Below are 8,637 nucleotides of genomic sequence, written 5' to 3'. Positions count from 1 at the left end.
AAATTGTATATTTATATAGCGCTATTTAGGCTGGGACTTTTGGTTTCAGTATATTGTGGCGCTGGGTGTGTGCTGGCATACTCTCTCTCTGTCTCTCCCAAGGGCCTTATTGGGGGGCTGTCCCCATATTCATCTATCCCAGTGTGTGTGGGGGTGTCAGTACGTGTGTGTCGACATGTCTGAAACGGAAGGCTCGTTTAGGGAGGATGCAGAGCATATGGTGGTGGTGTCTCCGTCGGCACAGCCGACACCTGATTGGTTGGACATGTGGAATGTGTTAAATGCTAATGTGACTTTATTACATAAGAGATTGAACAAAGCAGAGTCCAAGGACAAAGCAGGGAGTCAATCCATGGCTTTGGCTGTGTCACAAGACCATTCAGGGTCCTATAAACGTCCCTTTTCCCAGGTAGCAGACACTGATACCGATACGGATTCTGACTCCAGTGTCGACTTTGATGATGCGAGGTTACACCCAAGAGTGGCCAAGAGTATTAAATATATGATTATTGCAATAAAAGATGTTTTACATATCACAGAGGACCCTTCTGTCCCTGACACGAGGGTCTGCATGTTTAAGGGGAAGAAACCTGAGGTAACGTTTCCCCCATCTCATGAGCTGAACGCTTTATTTGAAAAGGCTTGGGAAACTCCAGACAAGAGACTGCAGGTTCCCAAGAGAATTATTATGGCGTATCCTTTCCCCTCAAAGGACAGGTTATGGTGGGAATCCTCGCCCACGGTGGACAAGGCCTTGATGCGCTTATCCAAAAAGGTGGCGCTACCGTCCCCGGACACGGCGGCCCTAAAGGATCCTGCGGATCGCAGGCAGGAAACTACCTTAAAATCAATTTACGCGCATACGGGAGCCCTACTCAGGCTGGCAGTAGCGTCGGCATGGGTTGGTAGCGCAATTGCAGCGTGGGTAGATAACTTGTCAACGGACATTGACACCTTAGATAAGGAGAGTATTTTGTTGACCTTGGGTCACATTAAGGACGCAGCGTTATATATGAGAGAGGCTACGAGAGATATTGGGCTGTTGGGTTCAAGAGCCAATGCCATGGCAGTTTCTGCTAGAAGGTCCCTGTGGACCCGTCAATGGACAGGTGATGCTGATTCAAAGAGACATATGGAGGCTTTGCCTTACAAGGGTGAAGTTTTATTTGGGGAGGGCCTCGCGGACCTGGTTTCCACAGCTACCGCGGGTAAGTCTTCTTTTTTGCCTTATGTTCCCCCACAGCAAAAGAAGACACCTCAATTCCAGATGCAGTCCTTTCGGTCGCATAAGTTCAGAAAGGGTCGGGGCTCTTCCTTCCTCGCCAGAGGTAAAGGTAGAGGGAAAAGAACACCAGCTACAGTTAGTTCCCAGGAACAAAAATCCTCCCCGGCCTCTACAAAATCCACTGCATGACGCTGGGGCTCCGCTGCGGAAGTCCGCACCGGTGGGGGCAAGTCTTCGTCTCTTCAGCCAGGTCTGGGTTCAGTCGGATTTGGATCCTTGGGTGATCGAAATTGTATCCCAAGGCTACAAACTGGAGTTCGAAGATGTGCCTCCACACCGATTTTTCAAATCGGCCTTGCCAGCTTCTCCCCCAGAGAGGGAAACAGTTTCAGCTGCCATACAAAAAAACTGTGTCAACAGCAGGTGATTATCAAGGTTCCCCTAGGGCAACAGGGAAAAGGGTTTTATTCAACCCTGTTTGTGGTCCCGAAGCCGGATGGCTCGGTCAGACCAATTCTGAATCTAAAATCCCTGAACCTATATTTGAAAAGGTTCAAATTCAAGATGGAATCTCTCCGGGCAGTGATCTCCAGCCTGGAGGGGGGGGGATTTTATGGTGTCACTAGACATAAAGGATGCATACCTTCATGTCCCCATATATCCGCCTCATCAGGCGTACCTGAGGTTCGCTGTACAGGATTATCATTACCAGTTTCAGACGTTGCCGTTTGGGCTTTCCACGGCCCCGAGTATTTTCACCAAGGTAATGGCGGAATTGATTGTGCTCCTTTGCAAGCAAGGGGTCACAATTATCCCATACTTGGACGATCTCCTGATAAAGGCGAGATCGAGAGATCAGTTACTGAAAAGCGTGTCTCTCTCCCTGAGAGCACTACAACAACACGGCTGGATTCTAAATCTACCAAAGTCACAGTTGGTTCCGACGACTCGGCTGTCATTTTTGGGCATGATTCTGGACACGGAAATAAAGAGGGTTTTTCTCCCGTCGGAAAAAGCCCAGGAACTCCAGAACATGGTCAGGGACCTGCTAAAACCAAAAAGAGTGTCAGTTCATCAATGCACTCGAGTATTGGGGAACATGGTGGTGGCCTACGAGGCCATTCCGTTCGGCAGGTTCCATGCGTGAACTTTTCAGTGGGACCTTCTGGACAAGTGGTTGGGGTCCCATTTACAAATTCATCAGAGAATAAGCCTGTCCCCCAGGGCCAGGGTGTCTCTCCTGTGGTGGCTTCAGAGCTCTCACCTTCTAGAGGGTCGCAGGTTCGGCATTCAAGACTGGGTTCTTGTGACCACAGACGCGAGCCTCCAAGGATGGGGAGCAGTCACACAAGGAAGAAATTTTCAAGGAATATGGTCAAGTCAGGAGGCTTGTCTACACATCAATGTGCTGGAATTAAGGGCCATATACAACGGCCTACAACAAGCGGAGAATCTTCTTTGCAACCTACCCGTTCTGATTCAGTCAGACAACGTCACAGCCGTGGCACATGTAAACCGCCAGGGTGGGACAAGGAGCAGAGCAGCAATGGCAGAAGCCACCAGGATTCTTCGCTGGGCGGAAAATCATGTAAGTGCTCTGTCAGCAGTTTTCATTCCGGGAGTGGACAACTGGGAAGCAGACTTCCTCAGCAGACACGATCTCCATCCAGGAGAGTGGGGACTTCATCAAGAGGTCTTTGCAGAGATAACAAGTCGTTGGACTTCCTCAAATAGACATGATGGCGTCACGCCTCAACAAAAAGCTTTGGGCGTATTGTTCCAGGTCGAGAGACCCTCAGGCAGTGGCGGTGGACGCACTAGTGACACCGTGGGTGTTTCAGTTGGTCTATGTGTTCCCTCCACTTCCACTCATCTCAAAAATATTGAGAATCAAAAGGCGGACAAGAGTGTAGACAATACTCATTGTTCCAGATTGGCCTCGAAGGGCCTGGTATTCAGATCTTCAGGAAATGATCGCAGAAGATCCGTGGCCTCTTCCTCCCAGGGAGGACCTGTTGCAACAGGGGCACTGTGTGTTCCAAGACTTACCGTGGTTACGTTTGACGGCATGGCGGTTGAACACCAAATCCTAGCTAGGAAAGGTATTCCGGGGGAAGTCATCCCTACTCTAATCAAAGCTAGGAAGGAGGTAACGGCGAAGCATTATCACCGTATCTGGAGGAAATATGTTTTTTGGTGTGAAGCCAAGAATGCTCCTATGGAAGATTTCCATCTGGGTCGTTTTCTCCACTTTCTACAGACAGGAGTGGATATGGGCCTTAGGTTAGGTTCCATTAAGGTGCAGATTTTGGCCTTATCTATTTTCTTTCAGAAGGAATTGGCTTCTCTCCCAGAAGTCCAGACTTTTGTAAAGGGAGTGCTGCACATCCAATCTCCTTTTGTGCCCCCAGTGGCACCGTGGGACCTTATCGTAGTGTTACGGTTCCTAAAATCACACTGGTATGAATCTCTTCAAACGGTGGAGTTAAAATTTCTCACTTGGAAAGTGGTCATGTTGTTGTCCCCTGCATCTGCGAGGCGGGTGTCCGAATTGGCGGCTTTGTCTCACAAGAGCCCCTATCTGATTTTCCATGTGGATCGAGCGGAGTTGAGAACTCGTCCTCAATTTCTACGTAAGGTGGTTTCGTCGTTCCATATGAACCAACCTATTGTGGTGCCTGTGGCTACGGGTGACTTGGAGGATTCCAAGTCCCTTGATGTAGTCAGGGCCTTAAAAATTTATGTAGCCAGGACGGCTCGAGTTAGGAAAACAGAGGCACTGTTTGTCCTGTATGCGGCCAACAAGGTTGGCGCTCCTGCTTCTAAGCAGACTATTGCTCGCTGGATCTGTAGCACGATTCAGCAGGCTCATTCTACGGCTGGATTGTCGTTACCAAATTCGGTAAAGGCCCATTCCACTAGGAAGGTGGGCTCTTCTTGGGCGGCTGCCCGAGGCGTCTCGGCATTACAGCTGTGCCGAGCAGCTACTTGGTCGGGTTCAAACACTTTTACAAATTTCTACAAGTTTGATATCCTGGCTGATGAGGACCTCATGTTTGAGTTGTTCGCTCACAAGCTGCTTTTAGCAGCATTGCACATGCTAAGCCGCCGCCTACTGGGAGTGAATCTCAGCAGAGTAAAATTGCGAACGAAAGATTAGCAGAATTGCGAATAGACACTTCTTAGCAGTTTCTGAGTAGCTCCAAACTTACTCGGCAACTGCGATCAGTTCAGTCAGTTTCGTTCCTGGTTTGACATCACAAACACTCCCAGCGTTCGCCCAGACACTCCCCCGTTTCTTCAGACATTCCCGCGTTTTTCCCAGAAACGGCAGCGTTTTTTCACACACACCCATAAAACGGCCAGTTTCCGCCCAGAAACACCCACTTCCTGTCAATCACATTACGATCACCAGAACGAAGAAAAAACCTCGTAATGCCGTGAGTAAAATTCCTAACTGCATAGCAAATTTACTTGGCACAGTCGCAGTGCGAACATTGCGCATGCGCAATTAGCGGAAAATCGCTGCGATGCGAAGAAAATTAACGAGCGAACAACTCGGAATGACCACCAATGTGGTAGCAATTGCCACAAAATAAACGGGGAGATGCACAAATCAACAAATTACAGTCAATTGAAGTGTGAAAATCCGATTATAGTAAATACAAAACTGAAGGGATGTATTGAGAATCTACTGTTCAAAATAACTGCATAACTGATATCTCCTTATTTATAAAACAAAAACATTTTTCACTACACTATCAACTTATGGTGCATGTGCTACACCCTACCAAATACTGACCCACCTCTATGCTGCAACTTTTTCCCCCCCATAATATTTTATTGAAGAACTGCACATGTATACACAAAAAATACCAAGAAATGTACATAGGAAGATAATCAGAATATGAACAATAAGGTACAATAAGTACAATTGGTCCCAGGTTGCGAGGAAACAAAACATGAGAATTGCAAAGGGGGGAAGGGGGGGGGGGGGTGAATACTTTAGCAAGGTTTTTTAAACATTTTTTTAGAACATCTACAATCAACTCTGAATCGGCCCCGTTGTACAGTAATGTTTGTTCTGTTACTGTATGTATAAAAGTGTTTCTGAAAAGTAGTTCAGATAGAACATTGGGCCTAATTCAGAGTGGTATGCAGGTACTATGTCCCATCACAGATTCCTGATTATTGGGAATCTTCTGCTGCATGTGTAGAACTGGCCTTGGCTTGAGGGAGTGGGGGGAGGACTGCTTTCCAAGTAAGTGGGGGCGTGTCACCCCCATTTTCTGGGAGTGGAGAGTTCAGGGTCCGCGTGTTACCATGCAGACTACCTGTCCTCACAGCCCCTGCTTCTGTCGGTCAACTGAGTAAACTGGCGCTTAAACTCAGCTGGCTCTCTGTGTGGATTATAGCAACAGATGGTCGCGATGTTGGATCCCAGCACTGCTGCCAGGCTGCATGAACATAGAGCGCAGCTGCAATGTCTTTGGCGTCTTACTTCCTGCAGCCATGCTGCCTGACCATAGAACGCTGTTGTGATATCTCTGACGTCTTACTTCCTGCTGCCATGCTGCATTACTTTAGAGCGCAGCAGCTATGTCTCTGGCGTCTTACTACCTGCCGCCATGCTGCGTGACCCTAGAGGACAGCTGCAATGTCTCTGGCACCTTGCTGCCAGCGGCCATGCTGCATGACCATAGATTGCAGCTGCTATGTCTCTGGCGTTTTTATTTCTCTGGCCATGCTGCATGACCATAGAGGGCAGCTGCGATGTCTCTTGCCACTTACTTCCTGTGGCCATGCTGCTTGACCATAGAGCGCAGCTGTGATGTCTATGGCATCTTACTTCTTGCCGCCATGCTGCATCACCATAGAGGGTAGCTGCGATGTCTCTTGCCACTTACTTCCTGTGGCCATGCTGCTTGACCATAGAGCGCAGCTGCGATGTCTCTGGCGTCTTGCTACCTGTGGCCATGCTGCATGACCATAGAGCACAGCTGCGATGTCTCTGGCATCTTACTTCCTGTGGCCATGCTGTGTGACCATAGAGCGCAGCTGTGATGTCTATGGCATCTTACTTCTTGCCGCCATGCTGCATGACCATAGAGTGCAGCTGCTATGTCTCTGGAGTCTTACTAGCTCCCGCCATGCTGCATGACCATAGAGTGCAGCTGCAATATCTCTGGCACCTTACTACCTGTGGCCATGCTGCATGACCATAGAGCGCAGCTGTTATATCTCTGGCATCTTACTTCCTGCAACCAAGCTGCATGACCATAAAATGCAGCTGCTATGTTTCTGGCGTGTTACGACCTCGGTCACACTGCTGGGATGCAGCTACATGCAGGAGATGTCTTCTACTGAGACATTTCCTGCATGCAGGGACGCTGATAGGTCTGTCAGGCCCCGGTAATGAGAGGGGGCGTGTGACCAGAGCCAGCGCAACCCGCTCAGCAAGGTCCGCAAAGCAGGGAGGCGCCAGGATGGAGAGGCGCTCTCCCCGCTCTGCTGCCTTGCTGATGCGCCGTGTTGCTTCTGGCTGCCGCAGCACCTGTCACACTGTGACAGGCAGCGGCGCAGCAAGTGTGAACAGAAGCTCTTCTGTCACTGTGACTGACAGCGTGAGCTCCTAGTGTGAGTCAGCTCCCCCTCTCTCTCCTCCTTGCTCCTCCCCGCTGCCCATGTCAGTGGAAGACAGGCAGCATCGTTGCCTCCCCCAACTCCTCTCTTCCCTCCCCTATGTCACTGAAGACGCAGCAGGTCTTCGCCCCGTTCCCCTCTCTCCCCTTCCATCAGTTATTTTGGAGTCAAATAGGAGACGCCACAAGAAGTCACATGATATACATGTGACTGTGTGTACACTGTCTGGAGGAGCAAGCTGTCGTGAGGAGAGGAGGACCAGCCAGCTAGTGTGACAGCCTGCAGCACTAGCCACCAGCTACAGAAGAGCTGATACTCAGGTAAAGTCTGCTGCTGACAAACAAAGGGAGGGGGTTTAGTTGTATCCTAGTCATGTGTCTGGGGAGGGGGGGTAGTTGCATCCTATTCATGTGTCTGGGGAGGGGGGTAGTATTATATTCATGTGTGCATGTTGCGGGGGAGGGGGGTAGTATTATATTTGTGTGTGACGGGGAAGGGGTTAGTATTATATCCATGTATGCATGTGCTGGTGGAAGGGGGATAGTATCATATTCGTGTGTGCCAGGGGGGGGGGGTAGTATAAAATTCAAGTGTGCTGTGGAAGTGGGGTGTCATATTATTTGTGCTGGGGTGTGGCAAATAAAGTGTGTGCTGCGGGTGGGGGAGGGGGCAGAAGTGGCATATTTCCAGTATGTTGCAGGCTGGATTTTCTGCTTTGAAAACCCAGCGGAGCGAGGAAAGAAAAAGGGAAATGTTCATCTGCTTTGGCGCTCTGCTGTCATCTGTTCCCCGTTGCTGCGCTCTCTGACCATTGTGCCAGCTCCAGCATGTGTAGTGTGTGCGGACAAAGAGGGTGCAGGGTAGTGGCAGTGTCGTGTGTGGGGTTCAGGGTAGCGGCGGTAGTGTGTGTGCAGGGAGGGGGGTGCAGGGTAGCGGTGGTAGTGTGTGTGTGTGGAGAGGGGTGCTGGGTAGCAGCGGTAGTGTAGTGTGTGGGGAGAGGGGGTGCAGGGTAGCATCGGTAGTGTAATGTGTGTGTGGAAAGGGGTGCTAGGTAGCAGCGGTAGTGTAGTGTGTGTGGAAAGGGGTGCAGGGTAGCAGCGGTAGTGTAGTGTAATGTGTGTGTGTGTGTGTGTGGAGAGGGGTGCTGGGTAGCAGCGGTAGTGTAGTGTGTGGGGAGAGGGGTGCAGGGTAGCAGCGGTAGTGTAATGTAGTGTATGTGTGGAGAGGGGTGCAGGGTAGCAGCGGTAATGTGTGTGTGGAGAGGGGTGCAGGGTAGCAGCGGTAGTGTAGTGTGTGTGGAGAGGGTTGCAGGGTAGCAGCGGTAGTGTACTGTAGTGTGTGTGTGTGTATGTGGAGAGGGGTGCAGGGTAGCAGCGGTAGTGTAATGTGTGTGTGGAGAGGGGTGCTGGGGGGTAGCAGCGGTAGTGTAATTTAGTGTGTGTGTGTGGAGAGGGGTGCAGGGTAGCAGCGGTAGTGTAATGTGTGTGTGGCGAGGGGTGCTGGGTAGCAGCGGTAGTGTAATGTAGTGTGTGTGTGGAGAGGGGTGCAGGGTAGCAGCGGTAGTGTAGTGTGTATGGAGATTGATGCTGGGTAGCAGCGGTAGTGTAATGTAGTGTCTGTGTGGAGAGGTGTGCAGGGTAGCAGCGGTAGTGTAATGTAGTGTGTGTGTGTGTGTGGAGAGGTGTGCAGGGTAGCAGCGGTAGTGTAATGTAGTGTGTGTATGGAGAGGGGTGCAGGGTAGCAGCGGTAGTGTAGTGTGTGTGGAGAGG

General features: G+C 50.4%; 1 long non-coding RNA gene across 2 annotated transcripts in view; it reads left to right on the top strand.

Moving 5' to 3' along the window:
- Nucleotides 1-6,969: 6,969 nt before the first annotated feature.
- Nucleotides 6,970-8,637, top strand: part of LOC135050620 (uncharacterized) — a 106,060-nt gene continuing 104,392 nt past the window's right edge. For both annotated transcript variants that reach the window (XR_010241700.1, XR_010241701.1), the window contains exon 1: nt 6,970-7,188. This is a non-coding gene — a long non-coding RNA (uncharacterized LOC135050620). The remainder of the gene's footprint in view (nt 7,189-8,637) is intronic.

Source organism: Pseudophryne corroboree, chromosome 2 (assembly GCF_028390025.1).
Source record: "Pseudophryne corroboree isolate aPseCor3 chromosome 2, aPseCor3.hap2, whole genome shotgun sequence".
Classification (NCBI taxonomy): domain Eukaryota; kingdom Metazoa; phylum Chordata; class Amphibia; order Anura; family Myobatrachidae; genus Pseudophryne; species Pseudophryne corroboree.
This window is presented reverse-complemented; position numbering and strand designations above follow the sequence as displayed.